Raw genomic sequence first — 20,482 nt, forward strand, 5'->3', positions numbered from 1 at the left:
ATCTGTCAAGTTTTGCCGTGTACTGGTCAATTTATATCTGTTTAAAGTGCGCATGGCCTGAAACCAACACTGGCGCCATTCATTTTCCTCCGAGTTTTCCTGCCAATATGGCGGTATCAACAAAAAAAAAAAAAAAAGTCACGTGACGCCCGGAGCTCTATTGGCCGTCACGATAAGACCCTTTTACGTCACGACAACGTCACAGCGGTTAGAACTGGAGGCAAATACGAAATGAATCGTCACAGACCAGTTCACTACAGTTCTGTTCAACATTGTCAGAATGTCACCTTGCTGTATTGTAGGGTACCTGAATCGGAGGAGTATGGTTGATTAAGTGCGATAAGATCAGGACAAGGATTGGACCAAGGCCACCATCAAAAATGCTAGTGTGTGCAGCACGCATTTTATCAGGTAAGTAATAAAGTGTTCTCCTTTGTAAGTATAAAATACTGTCCTTTGTAAGTTTGGTTAGCTATTGGCATATTCATTAGTCTATATAACAACCACGTGTATAACACGTATAGTTAACTTTATGGTTGACAAATGGTAGGTTACACGGCCATGCCATCTGGTCCCACTGATTAATGTAAGTAACACTTGCTGTCCTGAAGAGTGAGTGACCATTGTCAAGAACATGCCTACACAAACTGATAGTTAGCAGTTAGCTAGTTTTGCCTCCAGTTAAGCCCTGCCCACAAAACGTCACCATGTTTACTAACAGAAAAGGGGTCTTTGTTATCTGTGTTTAACTAATCCAGTTGTACACACATGGAGCACTAGACAGCCATTTAGGGGCCTGAGGAGCAGTTTGGGCGGTTTTGGGTACATGCTGAAGGCACCTATATGCCATGGACCTAGAAGGGATTTAAAGCAGTGACCTTATCTTCTCAACTGTGTGTCTCTAACCGCAGTGCATGCATAGAAAATAAGGGCCTAAGCCTGAGCATTGCCACACTGACTCTTGAGTGTATTTCTTTGCAATAACTTCCAAGATCCAATTTGACCATTGTAACTGAATTAAGGTTGTGCTTCACTAAACGACTATCATTACATGGCTATATCTACGGGTCACGGCTCCCGACAGTTGGTTGTCTCTCTAATCATCACATGTCATTACTGTAATCGGATAAAAGTAAAACAAAGAGCAATGTATTAGCTTAACCGTAACATTAGGATGTACATCTCCCTGCGTATAAAACCCGAAAGCCTCTTTGTAGACTGTCCAAAACACCAGCAGGCGACAGATGCTTCCCCATCATCAGGTTTATTATTTCTACCCCCACCACAGCAATCAAATAAATTATTTCATTGTGGTACTATTATCCTAATTTATTCAAATCAGAGACTTGTTGCTCCGTCCTGTGACATGGTGCCATATGCTGGTAGGGAGTCTTCACAGGGGCCGCACACAGTGAGATGCATTTATTGGCTTACACGGCTGAACATGATATGACCAGTTTTCCCTTTTAAAAATTTATAACGCGTCTGTAATTAGAGGGGAGACGTTCGGGGGATGATGTGCCACCTTGTATGACCACAAACTTCCACCACCTCCATTCTTTCTGTTGATGTTAACTAAAAAGGCAAAATCTTACCTGTGTTTAAATGTTCAGTTTAGTTTCTGATTCTAATGCTGGAAAATCTCAGCAGGCTTGCATGACCCTGTGTGCCTGTGTAATCCATGTATGCATTCTGATTGAGATGTCTGCAGAGATCTACTGTATATAATAGCATGAAACAAGGTGTATTCAACACATTGTTTTTTTTATGATTTCCCTGTTTTTAGATAGAGGATTGTGACTATAATAACCTTTTGCAAAATCATCTGTGAATCTCATGAGGTAGAGTTACCAAACTAGAGCTCAGAGTTGTCCTATTGAATTAACTGTAATTTAAAAATCATGCATTTGAACCTGCAACCATCTTCATCTTCTTCAGCATGTTTTTGTAAACTGAACATAACAATATCTGGTTCTCCAGTATAAAAACATGTGTCTTCTACCTTTTAATTTTGCAAAAATAACCGCATAATCAAACTGTCTGAGCCGCCTACAGTCCTTTTGCATATCTGTCAGAATTGTTTCCATCCAGTATTAAAACAGCTGGGTGACACTAACAGAAATGTCATATTTCCATCACTATTTCCACAGTTTTAGGTTTTATTCGCACGCTTTTGCTTTAATGGCCCCTGAGGGTGCAGTTGTTGTCACCAACTGTTTATCTCAACTTCTTATATGGTGACAATTTATAACCAAAGAGAGGCAGCTGTTCTGTATTGTGAAAATGCGTCAAAAGTTTGATGAAGACAGTTACATCGTTAATTGCAATTATTTGTATGAAAACAAACCCTCGCCTTAAATTTCTTGATTTCTTGACAACTCTACTTAGAGGAGGATAGATTATGGATAATCATTGATGAAAACAGCTGTGTATATAAACTACATTCTTCGGATCACGTTGCAGGATGTCTGTGTGTCAAGATCAGCGACATGTAATTGCGGCGGAGAAATTTACATGCTGGAAGAAGATTTCCTTTCGCAATAATCTTACCTCGTCAGATACTGTAACACCCCACATCATCACACCACCCACCTCACACGCACATAATCCCACCAACACATGCTACCACATCAAGGTGTTGACGACCCACTGAAGCAGGCATGCTAATTTTATGTAGAATTTGTGTCAGCGGCGAAGTTGATGAAAAAATCTCAGGTGTGAGTGGCAAAAAAAAAAAAGAAGGAGAAGAAAAAAAAACAAAAAAAAACAACACATGGTCCGGCTGAGAAGAGGTGCACCTGCTAAAGTAATGGTCTAATTATGGAATAGGTGATGAAACACTCGTCGAGAGTCTGGAGATATCAGCAACACATGCTAACTGTGAAAACCATCAGCTTTTACAGTGTTTTAATGTGCGGCACATCGCATGCTGAGGATTGTGGGGTAAGATGAATGATGGCCGTGGCAGATTTCTGCGGGGGAGCAGCCAGTGTAGGATGCATAGAATTACAGCTGGCATTTTGAAAAGGTTCATTAAAACTGTGATTCCTTTGTTCACGCTTTGTTACATGAACACTTTATGACACGTCTCAGTAAAAGTCCACCCCATAAATACTGGATCGTCTTATCATGTACAAAATATCATACTCACGTTCTAGCGAGCCATAACAGTTCGGTGAGTGGTAATCAGCGGATGACAGAGGAGCCCCTGGACCAAAATTATACCTTTTGTGAATGACTCTACACCTAAATGATAAAAAAAAAAAAACACAAAAGGTTTTCTTTTCATGTATAAGGTCATTCACTGTGTTTCGTAATTTGCTGACACTAGTCTGGGGACTGAAGATGGAGATTTCTGTGTTGCCACCCCGAGAGTAATAATATCCCTATCTCAACTTGGGAAATCTACTGCGCCCCAATGTCCCCGTCACCCGCATGAACCCATTATGTGCTGTGTAGAAATCTGCAGGTCTCATTTCATATATAACCCTCAACCCCCTCCTCCTCTCTTTTCTGTCTACACATAAAAAAAAAAGTCCCTGTGTCTCCTGAATAGCTTATAATAACAAGCTTTAAGAAGCCTACCCTTAGTGCCCCCATAGGATACAGCCTTGCAAGGCTCTATAATATCATGCTTTTTTCTAATTAAAGGTCAGTTTGGTCGAGTCTCACTGTTGCCGTGGCTGGAAAAAATCTCCTGAAACATGATGGCTTTTCCAAATGTGATTTAATTTTCCATTTATGCCATCTGTTTTCTTGGCTAAACCACTGAATTGCACAAGTTAAAAATGTATGAACTGTCAGATTCGTTCACTAATTCCTAACATTTGTAGTTTAAATGAAATCACATCAAAAAAAAAGGAGGATTTCTTAAAATGCCTATACATAATATACAGTGTTTCAAGTTCAGCGACTATTTTTTATTATTTTTGGTGTTTTCTTTTTTTTAAAACTGGTGGATGTACCTCATGCAGCCCTACTGGAACTCACTTCTTTGGTTGTATTTTACGTTTTGCTCATCTCTATCAGCTTATACTTTATCGCTCAACTTATCATCAGATATACACCCATACACATTCATCCGTGCGTGCAACCCATACACACACACACTCACTCGCGTGCACCCGCACCCTCACATGCACACACGCATATACTTTCCTCCGTCTGGTGGGGAGTCTGGACTGCTCCGACTGACTGCGCCTCACTGCCCTTGTGCAGTGGTGTGCCAGTTGTGCCTTCCCCCATCGCTGTGAATGCCACCATCTGGTGTGCCACGTGGACATCATAATCTCCCCTTAATTACATTAGCAGTGCAATCAGTTACTGCATTACAAGGCCGGGCGAAGAGCTTTTAAATCTTGGAGGAAATCATAAATAATTGCACTAAGTACCCAGCGCCAGATGTGCGTGCCAACTTGGCTGGCATGAGATAAATAGTAACCTCAACAACGGTGTTCAGCATCCAGTCTGCAAACATTTTTCGGGCAATATGATCCCCTTGTCCTTTGCTCTCATCCCTGTCCTCGTCCTTTCCCTTTGGATTCTCTCACTTTGCGTGTTAAAGCACACAGAGAGGTTGGGCTCATTTTGACTGCGCACGCTCGGCTACCTGTTGCTGTAGTATTTCCCTTCTGCAGAGTGACTGATGGCATTCAGGAAACAGTTTGTAACAAGGTGATTCACCGTGTCGCCATTTGTTTCATTACTACATCCTTCAGTCATATTTCAGCCATGTGATCTTCCTCAGGTATCTTTTGGATTCTGAATAGTTTGGTGTGTGTATGAGTTTGCAGCTTAATGTGCCACCATCACGCCTTTCTCCTCAGAGGGGATGTCGCGTTGTGTTGCGTTTTTTTCTTTCACTCATCTTGCTGAGTGAACTAGAGTTCCTGGTTCTGCTCACACTGACGCACATCTCAGTTTATTGCCAGCTCATAATATGTCCTCTTACAGGCTAGATGGGACCAGTGGTCACTAATGTTTTATACATAAACGCTTATAAAATTACAGGCAGACGTTTCACCACAGACGTAGAGACACTACAGCTTGAAGCACAGGCGCTATCAATATCATTAATGATAAAAGCGCATGCACAATGCAAAGCAATCATTACTGTTGATATTTACACCTGTTCCAGTTTCTGCTGTGAATACATACATTGTAGATGTGCAGAATCTAATAAAACACTTTAAAGTGCGCTTCGGCGTCATTAAAAATGATAATAGCTAAAGTGCTAATTCGACTATTGCTTTTTAGAGAAAGTGGGCCAGAAAAGGCAAGGTTGTGTTCCCTGGGATATTTATGGCGCACATAAAAATGCAATTTAAGAATAAAATAAAGCTTTAAGTTCTTTGTAAAATGAATGGACATGGCTTTATTGCTGCTATGCTCTTGTTTTTGGGACCCCTGCCAGGAGTCCAGAAACTCCTGAATACACAGAACAGTGCTGCTATTATCCTAATGACAGTGTGAACCCGTCACCATATCACCCCCCCTCTTTTATCCTCCATGAGAGAGTTTCAAATTCTTCTCCTGACTTGTCAATAAATCCATGGTGACGGCGAGACAGGGCTTTGCCACACAGTTTATTTTTGTTTAAAATTTAATAAATTTGTGAAACCTCTTGAAACTTGGTAGATTGCTGTTATGAAGCTCTACAGTAGGAAAATGACAGGTATAAATAATATGGTCCTCACTGTAACACTGTTTTATACTAATCAGCGTAACATTATGACCAACTTCCTAATATTGTGTAGGTCTCTCTCTGGCCTCCAAAACAGTTCTGACTCATCATAAAATGGACATGGGCCTTCTGAGGGTGTCCTGTTGTGTCTGGGGGCCTGATGGGAGGGGCCTTTGTGGATCAGGCTTGTTCCAGTGCATCCCACAGATACTTGATCAGTTTAGGATCTAGTGAATTTGGAGGCCAGGTCAACACCTTGTGCTGTTCTTCATATTTTTTTAGTTGTTCCTAAACTGTTTTTGTGTGTGTGTCTGTGTCAAGCTGCATCCTGCTGGGGATGGCTGCTGCCATCAAGAAGTGTCATTGCTATGGGGTGGGGGTGTCTGGTCTGGTCTAGGTGGGTGGTACATGTCTACGTAACATCCACACAAATGCCAGGTCCAAAAGTTTCCCAGCAGAACATTGAATTGTCCACAAGATGGTCAGTGTTAATTACTTCTCCTGTCAGTGAGAATGGAAAATTGTTATACTATACTATTTTATTAATATTATATAACAATGACACACCTGAGAACTACTCAGAATTTCTTTTTATTTACACCTGTTTTTTGTCATAATTTGTATTTATGACCAAGCCTACATGTTTTATGCTCCTACTTGAGTTTAGTAAATACCAGAAATGACCTCCTGTAATGCTATCCTTTGCTGAAAATCTCAAGCTTCATATGCGACCAATAGTTTTGCCAACCGACAACCGTTTAGGTCACGTGTCCTCAGGGCTGTACTGGTGGCAGCAGAGATAATTGTCAGAAATAGTTGCTGAAAAGTAAATATATATAGTCTTTATGTTGAAACAAGCTGCTAAGGTTAAAAGCTCTACACCGTCATGCCTACAAAAATAAGCGAGATTGAGGTTAAGGAAAGGTCACGGTTAAAAGAAACACTGTCACAGTTTGAAACAGGAAATGAACCTCCTCCTTAAATTATCTTAGGGCCTCTGTAACAACATCACCTGAGTATTTCTTTTGCTCCTGTCATATTTACTAAGGCATAACAAAGAACAGTAGGGGCCTAATAAGCCTCTTACGATGACCTGTGGGGTCATCTTTCATGGGAGGTCGGTCTCATGTGACAAATGGAAAATATTCACACTTGGAATCTGATACTTAACCTCTCCTCTCAATGAGGAATGAATTGGATTAGTGGTAATAAACCAAAGTTAGTCCTGAAAGTTGTCACTATGGACTTAAATGGAAGAGCTGTGCTACCCAAACTATATAAGGTTTACTGAATGGGTACTACATAATACCTACATATTCTTTTTTATCTTTTTTCTACATAGCCCATAATGGGTTTCTTTACTCCCTTTGTTAATCTGTGTTAAAGTGGTTAATGGATGTGTAGTATCGTTTTCCCTTCAGCGAACAAGTGAACGGACAGAATTTGCTGTGCTCGTGAGAAGAAACACCTACAGCACAGTTTCTGGCTTCCCGATACGCCGCCTCCCTCACAGTGTAAATAAGACATAAATTCCCCAAAAGGCCCCTTGACAATCCATCTCCTCGATGGCGATATTGATATTAACATGTACAATGTCCATTTCAATTTGATCACAATCTGGCCTTCAAAGAGCAATTTAAATGAATGGGTGTCTTTTAAACTAAGCAATCTGGGGATAAAAACACAGCAGAGTGAAGAAAGAGAATTACAGATATTGACTAAATACGTCTTATCATTTATCATAATTTCTCCATCCACTTTGTCACGGCTTCAGCATTTAAGGAAGATAGATGATACAAGATGTTGTCCTCTCTTTCATAGTTTCCGTGCTCTGGGAAGTGTGTCCAATATGGACTTATTTTACCTTTTTGCAATTCATTTGGCACACGTTTGTCACCGCTGAGCCTATTGTGTATTTCCTGCATGTTTGTTACATGCTGTGCTGCGGGACATCTGGAATTTGGACCTTTGACCTGTATGATAAAGGATGCATTTCACGAGCAGCAATATATCTTACTAATAACAAATATTTAGAGGGCATGGTGTCAAATTACTACATGGGTGTTTTAGTTGACTAAGCAGTTGATATATGTTATTCAGGGTTGTTTTTTTTTTTGTTTTTTTTTCTTTGAAGGCGCCACAATGTCAGAGCGGTGTCATTAAGGAGCAAGGCTTTCAAAGGTGTGGCATTTGCTATGCGGCATCCCAGTGGGCTTTGTGCTGAGGTGGCCGCCTCAGCAAGGGCGACCATTAATATCTGAGAGGGAATATTCCCATGGTGAGGTGACTGGATGAAGAAGGTCCCGCTCCATGCAGACACCTAGAACATGAAAGTTCAAAAAACTGCTGACTTCCTCGTGAGCTCAGCTAGTAGCAGCCATCTGCTCCCCCGCTAACTAATGCAAAACGCCCAGTGTGAACAAACCTCCAGGAAGGGTGGGATCTACTGTCCAATTTTTCTCGCAAGATGGAGATTACGCCGTCTGTAGTGAATCACATCACACATATCTTAACAGATACAAACACAAAGAGTTATTCGTTTAATAAGACAAAGTGATGGGCGTCAGCGATCACGACGGTTCCTTTTTATTTCTTGTTCTTCGTGCAGCGATCTCCGCATCTATTACACACGCAGGACTTTGTCACTCGACTCTCTTATGTATTTGAATGTGCGGTTTGCCCTGGTGTGGTGATTTAGAGGGAACATTTTATCAGAGCTAGCCAAGCAAGCCTGGTCCACCGGGGAGCCAGGCATTTTATAAGGGTATAAATAATCAATGACACTGCATCTGTAATGGCCTGTAATGCAGTTTGTTAACTCTCCCACTCAACCCCTCCCCCACGCAGAATGGTGCGTTTGTTGCTCAAACAATAGAAAGGGATTGCCATGGCTAATTGACAAGGCAGGGGAATCTCTGTCGCTGCCTCAGTTTATTCCTGTGTTTCTTTTATTGGCCATGATCCCTCTTACATCATTCAGTGGGGTACTTTTTTTGTTCTCTATCTATAATATAAAGCTTTGAATCAACGCTTATTGTATGCTCCGTAAAACATGTTTCTCAGTAGGTGTACACATGACAAAAATGTATCATCGTATTACAGCAGGTTGTATCAGTGAAAGAATGAGATTTTCCTTGAATCCTTTCAGCTGATTTCTTTCCGAGCACCAATCGCAAATTAACTTCTAATGATCAATTATATGCCATACCTGCAAGGGCCTCAAACCTTTGCCAAAGTGTTCACTCGTGTAAAACACCATAAACCTACCCCACATGTGGATTAGAGGCTTAAAATATCTGTGGTCAGTGAAATGTGATTCTAAAAGGAGCATTAACATTACACATGACAGCGGCACCGTCCATGCAAAATGATTTTCGAACGTGTACAGCACACACCGTGTCACCGCGGCTGCATCCCGCCTCATATTTCACAGATTTCCACAGAAGAAACAAAAACACCACGCCCCACCCCCACGGCGCCCTGCGTGCGCGTACGCGTACACCCACACCCGAACATGATACATATTTTGAGTTTCACCCCTCCCCCCTCTCCCCGATCTCACCCATGAGTCTCTGATTTCCATTATTATTAATATCTGCCTGTTTAATTTTCAGCTCTGTCATAATGTGTCGGCCTAAACTACAAGAGACAATCCCTTATTGATTACTTTCCCAGCAGCCCCGGCGCATGCCCCAGCTGATCACGCCTCTCATGCACAGACATCTCATGCATTTCAGATAATAAGCTGCTGCTCTGGAGTTGAAACAAATTGGATGTGCAGTCAGTCACTGTCCAAGTGAATCATGTTGCAGTCTGTCAGTGGACTAGGCTTGGATTATCATCTTACCCAAGCGAGGCAAAAAAAGGTAGAAATAAAAAATGCCATGAGCACCTGCTATGATGGCATGGCGGTGTATGCGAGTATGACTCTCACAGTGTTGCATATTTGACCTATTGATCACCACATATGATTGAAGAACTTACAATAAAGTCAGATATGAGAGAATCTTGTAGAAAATAGAATTATGAGTGATCAAAATATAATGGAATTATTCTTTTTATGTATTTTGACAAAGCTCCAAGCTTCGAACAGATGCGATTTCCTTCAACCTTTCATGACAGACGTTTACTTGAGGGTATTGCAGAAGCCAAACCCTTGCATTAATGGGAAGTATAGGACTTTTAGGAAGCAAACTTTTGTTTACGTTACAGTTTCATACAGTGCTAGAAGATCCCATAGGATCAGCTGTGAAATATCTTGTTTATGCAGAACATCTTCTATCCCGTCAACAGACGTCTCCTTTGCATGACAACAGTAGTGAACTTTCAGTAGTAGATGCTCGACACGTCATGCTCCGCGCACATGTTCCGCTGTACATGGACAAGGCATATCATGCCGAAAACTATTTCCCAGACAGCGCTGCCATTGTATTTACTTGCTTTAAATTCTGTAACAGGAAAATAAAATAAAGCATCCTGTCACCCTGGACCTGGCTCCGTTTCAAAGTCAGTGCACTTTCATGTAAAAAAAAAAAATCAAAAAGGGAAGTTTTTGGAGTTGCACGGGAAGACATGATTAATAATACATCAGGATTATAGAGCACAGACTGTGCTGCACTGACTTTAATAAGTCCATGGAGGGAAAACAAACCCAGACGATGAAAACAACCCCACTCGCTGCCTGAAAAACATCTGCATTTAAACTCCAATAAATCTGCATTCTCCTCTCAGTGTTAAGTGTTCGGGTGGCGCATTATAATTAAAAATACAGTCAAATGCAAATGACAGCGCTGACATTGCACCGCCAATGTTTCAAAAACAATGCGAAATAATGGTTTTACTTGGGAAGTACACCTGAGCTGCTGTGGTTTGCTGCAGAACCCTGAGAAGTAGAATAATTGGCACCCTAGTGTAAGACTCCCTCTGTTTGGTGCCAGCTGTTTAAAATATGGATGATATTGTTTTCATTGCTGGGCTTTTATTGAGTTCTGCTTGGGCCATGCAGTATAATCCTCTGACTCTGACCTTTTCTGGCATGTGGAAATAGTAAATAAACAAGGCACTGATGTATTCCCTCCGTTACCAGAGGAGCTGAGCAGCAGATTTCCCGTTGATCATGCTCAGGTGTCTGGATTCAGAAGGTTGTCTGCAGCTGCCGAGAGTGGCGAGATGCCTCTTTTTTTTCTTCTGTAGAACAGGCAGAGAGTATTGGATGATGGGGAAGAAGAGAACATTTATCGACAACTGTGATCGGTGTATAGCATCTTCTCTCTATTGGCAGATTTCCCCTGCTAGCAAAACTAAAAGGCTGTTGACCATGAGATGTTTTACTCTGCACGTTGTTTTCTAAGATAGAGGCAGCTCCTAGTGGAAGTGAAAATAAAATGCAAAGCATGACGTAACAAGTGGCGAACCCGCGTATGACGCACTAAATTCTCTTCCAATTTCAATTAGGTCATGTCCTGCACAGTTGCTCTACTGTACGTGGTTGTCACACTAATCGGAGTCTCATTGCATTATCCCTCTCACGGTCATCCGTTGTTAACTTTTGCATAAATGCATAGATAAGGAAATTATTAAATTTAAGTCAAGTCTTCCTTGTTATACACTGTCGCCTTAAATCATGCATAAATGTGATAATTACCCACACTAGGCCAAAAGGGCTTATCACTGCCACTTTAAATCCAATAAACGCCATGACCTGATCACTATAATTGACCATCTATCAGGGTCATTGAGGAGTCCAATGTTGTTAACTGCCGCTTATAATTCCTCTTGATCATTGCTAATTACAGAAAGTGGGAGAAACCAATATTCCGGTTAGCCAGAGAGCAGCTGCCAACCATTTCAAACAAGGTAGGATTGAATGTATTAATATCAGTTAGTTTCGGATATTGTCAGTTGATTGACACATCTCGTACTTAAAATGAAAAACCAAATCTGATCAAGAAGAAATACAATTTTAATAATTTCAAACAGTTCAACTTTTTTTTTTTGTTGCTTCTGTAGTTAGAGTCATGCAGTGTTACAGATATGGATATGGAATTTTTCAGGGAAGTATTATATTGTCAGAGCTCAGCCGTGTTAGCCCAAGTCTGCTCGAAACACGTTTGATTGACTTTGGCTTAGTTCTCTGCTGTAAATGAGCAAATTTAAGCTAAACGTATTATATTCTAACACAGTTAACTCGGTGTTACACTTTACGGCATATTAAATAAGAAAAGATTTTGATTTACTCAGGGGAGAATGGCTGTGTGGTCATGAATTTCATTTAGCCCTGCAATATTCTCGGGAGTATTAGGTGCACTTAGCAGTCAATTTTACGCGCAGATTTCACGCACGTAGATGACCTCCAATGACATTTTAAATAAACCTAAATATGCAGATACTATAAAAGCATATTGCTACCTTTTTAACAGCTCACATTTTAAAATTGCAACGGCCCTGCCAGCATTCACACCCCATTTCTCCCAGTCGAGTGTTCTTACGGCACTGTTCACTGGGGCAACAAGTCATTGAGAAAATGCACAATTTATTGAAATTTTATGGAAAGACCCTTACCCCCTTTCACCACAGCACAATTACGTAAAAGCCATCTAGCCCTTGAGTAACCCTTTTTATAGTAATTCATTTATGACTCTGGTCACAGAGGGGATGCCTCTCATGCCACAAACACCCTAAAACATGTGTGGATGGAATGAAGATGAAATCCACAACTCTCTGAAGGGCACAGCTTTCACCAAGACATTCTCTTTTTCTTCATAAGCACGTCGTAAAATATTTTATTTCGCTCTTATAATTGACTTGTTTCATTACAAAGTTGTACATTTTGTTGCCATGAATCGCAATGACATAACCTAAGCTCATTTGGGTATTTCAAAACGAGCCTCCTCGATGGAAAACATGCGGCTCGGGACGGATCGCTTCGGTGAGGGAGAGCATTAAGAGATGGACACGCTAAAAAACAAGCCACAAAATGATGGCACAGACGTAGAAATAAAAGGAAAATGAGACAAAGAGACAGGGTGAGTGGTTGAGAGCCTGCTATAGTCTCTCTTGAGATGAGTATGATGATTGCACCCACATTCCACTGCAGAGCTAAAACCCTTGGAGGCTTTTGGAATGTGAAAACCTACTTTTTCTCTCTTTATAGTACAACACTTAGGCAGCGTACCACTTTTTTTTTTTTTTTCCCCACCCTGAACATTGCTCACATCGCTGTTCCCTGAAGCTTGAAAGCACAACATTTCTCAGCCAGCAACTCCCACTGGGACTAAAGCCCAGAGATGGAAATGCAAAGGATATGTTTTATTGGACAGTTGCAGACAAATAAATCTAAATATGTATTTTGGTCATGTTTGTGTGCAGACTGCATCCGGAGGGAGTTGAAATGATTATATGACATAAATAACAACGCCGTAGCATGATATTAGGTCACATGTTTACATACAAGGACCTAAGGTCAGGGAATAAAACAATTCAAACACTATTCCTCTTCTTTGGATGTGAACATTGTTTGGGAGCGCGCATACGTGGCACTGCCAGCCACGCTCTCCGGTGTGGACGGACTGTTAATGAGAGATGGAACCATATAGTGAGGTAAAATATACATACTTAAGTGGATAAAAGTCATAGCTCTGTTCAGTCCTGTCAGCGAGTCACAAATCAACCTGTCCAGCGTGGGGAGGGGGGTGGCGGTGGGTCACCCTGAATGAAATGGTTTAGGCTCACTGATCTGCGTGAAGGAAAGTCGATGGGAGGTGTCAATGAGAGAGCAGGCGGGGACTCCTGCAATCACATGTCCTGTGATTGACACGGCCGAACCTCCGGGGTTGTATGAGATGTCAACACAGTGCAGCCCCCTAATATGGCCCCTGCCGACATGGCTGAATTATGAACGGAGACTGCAGGTTACGTGAACCACCGCGCATCTCTTTTACTTACAGGGCGATTATAGATTTCTATTAGGGTTTCCATTAGGAAAAAGTTTGAAAATGCTTTAATTGACAGTGTTAGAATATATTTGGTGCCAGTTTTCCTGCCCCACTTTTATATAACTAATCTCTCAGCAGGCTAGCATCAGTGCTTATTACTATTGGCATATCTGATTGATGATCTGCTTCTGATGACAGCTGATTCGAGTTCTTAAAAAATGCTCAAGATATGCTTCCTTTGTCATTTAAAATTGCCATACTCGTGGTTAGCATAATAATTATAGTTTTAAAGCACACTACTGTGTTATTGTTTAATCATTTTCAACCTCATTCCACATTCCTCATATAGTTAGGCTGTTATTCTGCTGGATATACTATATGTTTTAATTAAACTTCAGTTTGTAATGCATCTAATTTTCTAAAAAAAAAAAATGTTTTATATTTACTAAAATAATTCCTATTTACTGCATCTCAAGACTCTACAATAATAACAAAGAAGAAGAACCCTGGCGCTCTAACTTCCCAATCCCAGACAGGGTCTTTGAAGGTAGAGCAAACTTGGGAAATAAAAGTGGCGGCCTATGGCAAACTGCACTTCAGAGAATTGAGCCCCTTTTTCTTTCTGCCTCATGTGACAAGTGAGCCATCCAGCTTTGGAGAATTATATATCTGTGTGTCTAATTATTTCTTTTCAAGTCCATACAATAAAAGACTGCATGCTTCTCTCGTGCCGGGGCTGGGACAGCAGCAGGAGTGCCCTCCAAAATATTCCCTCTCATGCCTCTGACATGCACATCTGTCTACACGTCAGCGTAACAACTTTCTAGACGTCTTTGGTTTTAATGAAAGGGATGCGGGAGCTACAAATGCAGTAGGTGCTGTGATGACACATTTCAGTTCCTATTGTTAAAATAGAATCTCTCAGATTTTCTTTTAGTCTTTATTATTCATAGTTCAAACTACAATGAACACTTCAGACAATTGCCCCTTCAAAACAAGGTGTACACACACACACAGTAATAAAGGTGCGTCTGATTGTGCCGGCTTGTGACAAATAATGGCGGAATCGCAGCGGTAGGAATGTTGAAACAGTTTTCATTAAATTAGATCTTTTTTTTATAAGTTAAAGTGTTGTGCAGAGATTGTTTTTTACATTATTGAAGTGGACCTTTTGTCTCGCAGTGAAAGACGGCTGCAAAGAAAAGCTTCTGCTGCAGTGCGGTCACAAGGGGGTAGCATTGACACAGTTGTTTCAGCCCTTTAGCAGACAGCCCAGCAGCAGGACAAACTGCCTTTGATGTAATTGAGGTCTTAGACCTCTTAGAAAAGCATATATTGGTTTGTATGTGGAAATGTTCAAGGAACAATGGATTTCCATAAGTGGATGTAAAATCGTATTTGGAGCATCCCTGGCATGCTAACCGTTCTCTAAACAATAACAAAAAGGACTCCTTCAGGATGGGACGGGTAATTCCAAGGCACTTACAGCCTGGAAATGTAATGGAATGCAGCATTAGGATTAAATGTGTGACTAAAAGATACAGACTTGACTAGTTTTAGGCACTTTCCCGGGCGATTTATTGAAATAAATTTGCAGATATTCTCAGCTCTCCGCCGCACTACTGTGCATCCTAATAGAAGTCAGCAAGCAGCATGAAAGCACATTCCTTTTGTCCCTCTTTCAAAGCAATGATTAAAAGTTCATGTTTTTTTGTCAGTGTTTAGAATCACAAATACAATCATTCAATTTTCCTGCCTCGGATAAAAAAAAACAAAAAAACTGTTACCCGAACGGAGGTGAATTATGACCCGTGTAGATTAACCTGTTAATTATCAATCATTCCATACCCACACAAGTTTTCCCCTAACTAACGTTTCTGTCGATCCATCTTATCATCCGAAGTAATACTTAGGAGTACAACTCTGGCAGGGCCTCATAAATAAAGGTTACCTATTTACATATTCAGTTTATCTTGGATATTGCGTACTCTGTACATAAAAATTCAAATGCAGGGTGTTTATGAAATATGATCATGCAGCAAATGTGAGAAGACACAGAGCACAGCCCATTCATACACAGGGGGGATTTAGTGCAAGTGATTAATAAGGAGCGGAACAGACGTTATACCTGCAGAAATTAAAAACATTTTCTTTTTATTTCAGCTTATTTACAAAATTATTTTTGCCAGAAGCTTCCTTATAATCAAATATATATATAGTTTAAAATTCCTAAATATGTGATTTGACAGGGGTTACAGATTGATTTATGTCCAATTATCTCAGAGACATATTTAAACTTGAACCTGTTTGTAGTACAGTACAATGTAATGACACTTGTAAACAACTATGCTTTACTGGTTTGTCCATCAGTGGTCAGCCTCTCTACTGTTGTGCAAATAATAGAAAAAAAAGATGTCAAATGTCTCAAAAGTCAAGGTTTTTGTCTTCAAGCTAACATATTAAAAGTGTTTTCACATGAAAATGTTGCTTTGCATTCTAGATGTGTTTGGCTATGTTCATTGACACATCCCAGTACAGCATGCATGTATGCAAAATACAAATATGTGCTTAAGGACTGTGTATTTGGTACTTTGGGGGAAAAAAAAGAAGAAGACAAAGCTGTTTGGCCCGTACTTAAAACGGCCGAGAGGAATAATGGCATAAAGAAGCAAAAACTGTGCAGCAAGTGTCTCATCTCTTCTCATGAACTAGTTAACCTGAAAGAATACGATCTACAAATGTGTTTCAGCAAAAGCAAATTACCTGGGTTTTGTGGAGGGGAACTAATCTCTCCAAGCATGACACTGGACAGGAAAGGCCTCTTACTGTTATTATGATGTGTCGGCTTGTGTTAGATGGAGGGCCTTGATGGCCGCATCAGGAAGGAGCATCGAAGCCCCTCTACCATGACAGCACTCTGATGGATGTACGGGTGGTGGAGGGGCAGGGAAGATGGAGGTTAGAAGGCTGAAGATGAGGAGAAGAAGGAAGGTGATATAAGGCGCGGTGGGGGTTATATACAATAGTAAATACCTACACATGCAGCACATTAGCAGTAGGTGCAGAACCCGAGATAACATTAGCATGCATGATAAGGCTTTCGGTTGGACAGGCCATCTCCAGACAAAATAAAGGTCCTGTGTGGTGAATTTCCAAAGCGTATTTCTTGTGACCTGTAATGATTTGTTCCCTATATGAAACAGACTATAAGAGCCCATATAAAAGTAATCTAGGAATTCTGAATATGCTCATGTATGACAGATCATTCAATACCGTATACTGTATTTGCTTTCAGACACAACTGGATGCAAAACAAATGGAAAAATATAAAATAAAATTTTCAGAAGGAAGTGCTTTTACACCAGTGACACAATATTTCTTTTTCTGTGAAAGTAAAGTAACAGAATAACAGATTTTTTTGGCCGATTTAGCTTCAGAGGTAACAATTTCCCCACCCAAGAAAGGAAAATCTGATCTTTCCGTTTTACAATATTCATGGTATTCCGTCCTAAAGCAACTCTACAACATGCAACCTGCACCGACTACAAGTATACACCATTAGTGGAGGTTATTCTGTGCCACCACATTCAGTTTTAGCCCTGTTAGAATATGCCGGTGTGGTAGAAGCACTCTAGCACTTGTTGGTGCACGACGATGTTTTTTACCCTTCATCTGAGAATACTCACAGCTGGGACCGTCTTGCACATAGTATCCGCGCTAAAATATTAATAGCTAGTTTCCCTCTATGTCAGCAGCTTGTAATTTGATTTGAGAATCACAGTTTTGGGTGGCAGATCCCCCAGTAAACACCACTCCCTAAGTTCCTCCTCATCTTGCTCCTTTGGGATCCCATGAGACAGTGGTTTGGGGAAGGTGTTACAGAGGGATGGTGCTCCTCCTTGGCCTGGTAAAGATTGGGGGTGCCAACGCACAGCGGGACAGGTGTTCCGAGCTGCACACAGGGGAGTCTCACCAGGCTGCAGTGCCTGGCCAACATCCATCTCTGTACCTGGGGAGATAAATGGAAAAATGTGACCCAAACAGTCCAACATCACAGCCATGGCAGGAGCGTGTTCTAACAATGGGGAGTGGGGAGGGTTCCCCATATCATTACTAAAAATGAGGCAGACTGCAATTAATTCCAGGCCTAAATGAATGTCTGCCGCTCGCAGCATACCTCTCCGTGGCAACAGAATAGATTAATAGTCCAGAATATGAAGAATAATTTTATTCGGTACCATGGTGCACTGATATAAAATGGGCTTCAATGCTTGGCTCATTTCTTGATCAACATTTTTTGTCATCTTGCAAACCCTACTTTTTCCAGCCTTTATTGTATAAAATGGTGTGATCTTTCGACTGCCCTTTGTCTTGGAAGAAAAATTAATTCTCATTTGCATTACCACGTCTAAATGTCAGCCACCGATATTTTGTTAGACATTAGTAAAGCTGGCAGCGAGAGGCGCTGGATAATTGCACTCAGCCTAGCAGAGGGATTTACATAATTTCAGATAGCAATTAAAGAATCCTTGGGAATTTTCTTCCTGGCCTCTCTCTCCAGCTCACTTCTACAAGAGTACAAAAGAAGCATTCGTTTACATTAAGCGCCATGCTCCTTGCTGTTCATTTGCATGAAATTAAAGGTTTTCATGATCTTGAACAGCGGGGTAACATTTAAAATGCTGTTTTAAAGCCTTCACCTTGGAATAATGAAATGGTTCTATTTTTTTTTTTTTAGAAGGCAGTGGGAGTTCATTGACTGCCTGTCCACAGCAAAACTTTCTCATTTTCAGTTCACTCATACAATATACAGAAGCTCAATAATGCTTTCAGTTAATTAAATATGTAACTTTTTTTCCCCCCTATTCTTTTCAAGGTCCCCTTTCACTTTAATCTGACCATCAACCCACCTCCCCTCTCAGCCAGCCCTTTTAAATATGACATGATCATTGCTTTAAAGGAATACAAATGCATCAGTCAAAATTTGCAAATAAACATGGACTAAAACGCCGCCTCGTGACTTTTTTTTCCAGGCTGAAACGACGTGCGGACTTTTGCTGCGGAGATAAACGTCTCATGTACAGTATCTTTAATTAGGTCCCTGTGGGTCCCTGTGTTATCTGCCATGCTGATTAGAATGAACATTAACTTGCTGTAGCCCTGTGTCTGATAATATGCATCGGTGTGCGAGGGACTGAGAAATCTGACCAGACGTCTTTCTGCGAACAACATACTCCAACGTTCTTGAGCATTTGAGCTTTTACTATATTACTTTCATGGCGCTAGAAGGCAGCGACCAACCCCCCCTCCGCTTTAAATCCTTCATGCCTTATTGGTGTAGCTGGGATGACACATTTGATACGGGAATGGATCATCAGGATTAGTTAAACCCAACTCTTCTCTTGGGAGGTCTGTGGCTCAGCAGTCCAATGCACATAATAGTACTGTACTTAACAACATTGTGAGTTTGCCTGCTCTCACTTTTGTGTTTAATCAGAATACTATGTCCAATAAAAACAGAAATGCTGTCATGATAAACTTAAAAAAAAAAAAATCCTGACGAATAGTAGAGCTTTGTTAAGACAATAAAGGTTTGTCACAGAGCGCAGAAATAAATACAAAGCCTCATCAGAACAATACCCTTCACACTTCTTCCTTGATTCCCCCTCCGTCCTTAAAGGCATCACAGAACATTTTCACACTAGTCGTCTCACCGCTGTGAAATAAATTGTGACAGTAACTCAATATGAAGTGAAATAGCTGAGAAAGCCTTGAGTTCACTTGCGCTGACAGTGCTGTTTAATTCCATCTTGTGCCAGCCTGACATTTCTGCTGCCACTAAATATTAAACATGTGTACCCGTTTCATTTGCATCTGGTAATGAGGTGGGAGACAGCGCCCAACTGGTCAAGCCTCTCTCTCGCGGTAGTGCTACCTCCAACACAGTCGCGTCGACAAGGGTAAACCAACAGAAATATTTAGCGAAGAAGGGGGCAGAGACGGAATGGAATAGGAAAAAAAGGGTGGGTGGGTACGGGGGGTGGGGGGTAGTGAAGGATAGAGCACCCTTGTGTGTGTGTGTGTGTGTGTGTGTGTGTGTGTGTGTGTGTGTGTGTGTGTGTGTGTGTGTGTGTGCCTGCTCTCTAGAATTCAGAAAGCAGTTTGAAATGACCCCGGCTCTCGAGCAGTGTCTGCTTTGGCTGACATTTCTCCCTGAATCTTTTAAGATGCATTCCTTGCTGCAAAATGCATTAGCAGACAGAGGAGAAACAGAGGCACAAGAGGAGAGGGTTAAATGTGATTGCTCTAAATGTCATCACATCTTCATAATGCAATATATATTCATGATCTGGCAGTCCAGGAGGGCAGACATCACAGTTGTGCTCTGTAATTCAAATGTTTTACCCCAATTTTGATTCGCCGTACAATCCCGGGCAGACATTTCAAACAAGGATGCGCATCCGTTTTTTGGGGGCTTTATACATTTGGATAGACTGGTGGCATCTGAGGTGGATGCTGTGTGATGTGGGTGTCATTGAAAAGGCATTGGGATGCTCACGGAATAAGCGAGTTAGGTCTACCATTAGCCATATGGCTTCTGCTTCATCTCAGAAACTAGGAGTGCGGTTGAATTGAAAGTCATTATAATCCCAATTCTTACTCGAATAAGTGTTCTTATTACCAGGCTCACTTCCCCCCCTAGCTAAATGTAGGATTTTAGCGGGTTTCCGCTAAGTGTTCTGGCTTACAACTCAACCGTATGGGTTCACAAGGTAGTAAAACCAATTAAACATTAAACGGCATGTAGCAAATAGCTGACAGATACAGCTCGCAAAATGTTAACCATATCTGAGCATTTAGCACG

The sequence above is a fragment of the Chelon labrosus genome (assembly GCF_963514085.1).
Source record: "Chelon labrosus genome assembly, chromosome: 9".
Classification (NCBI taxonomy): Eukaryota; Metazoa; Chordata; class Actinopteri; order Mugiliformes; family Mugilidae; genus Chelon; species Chelon labrosus.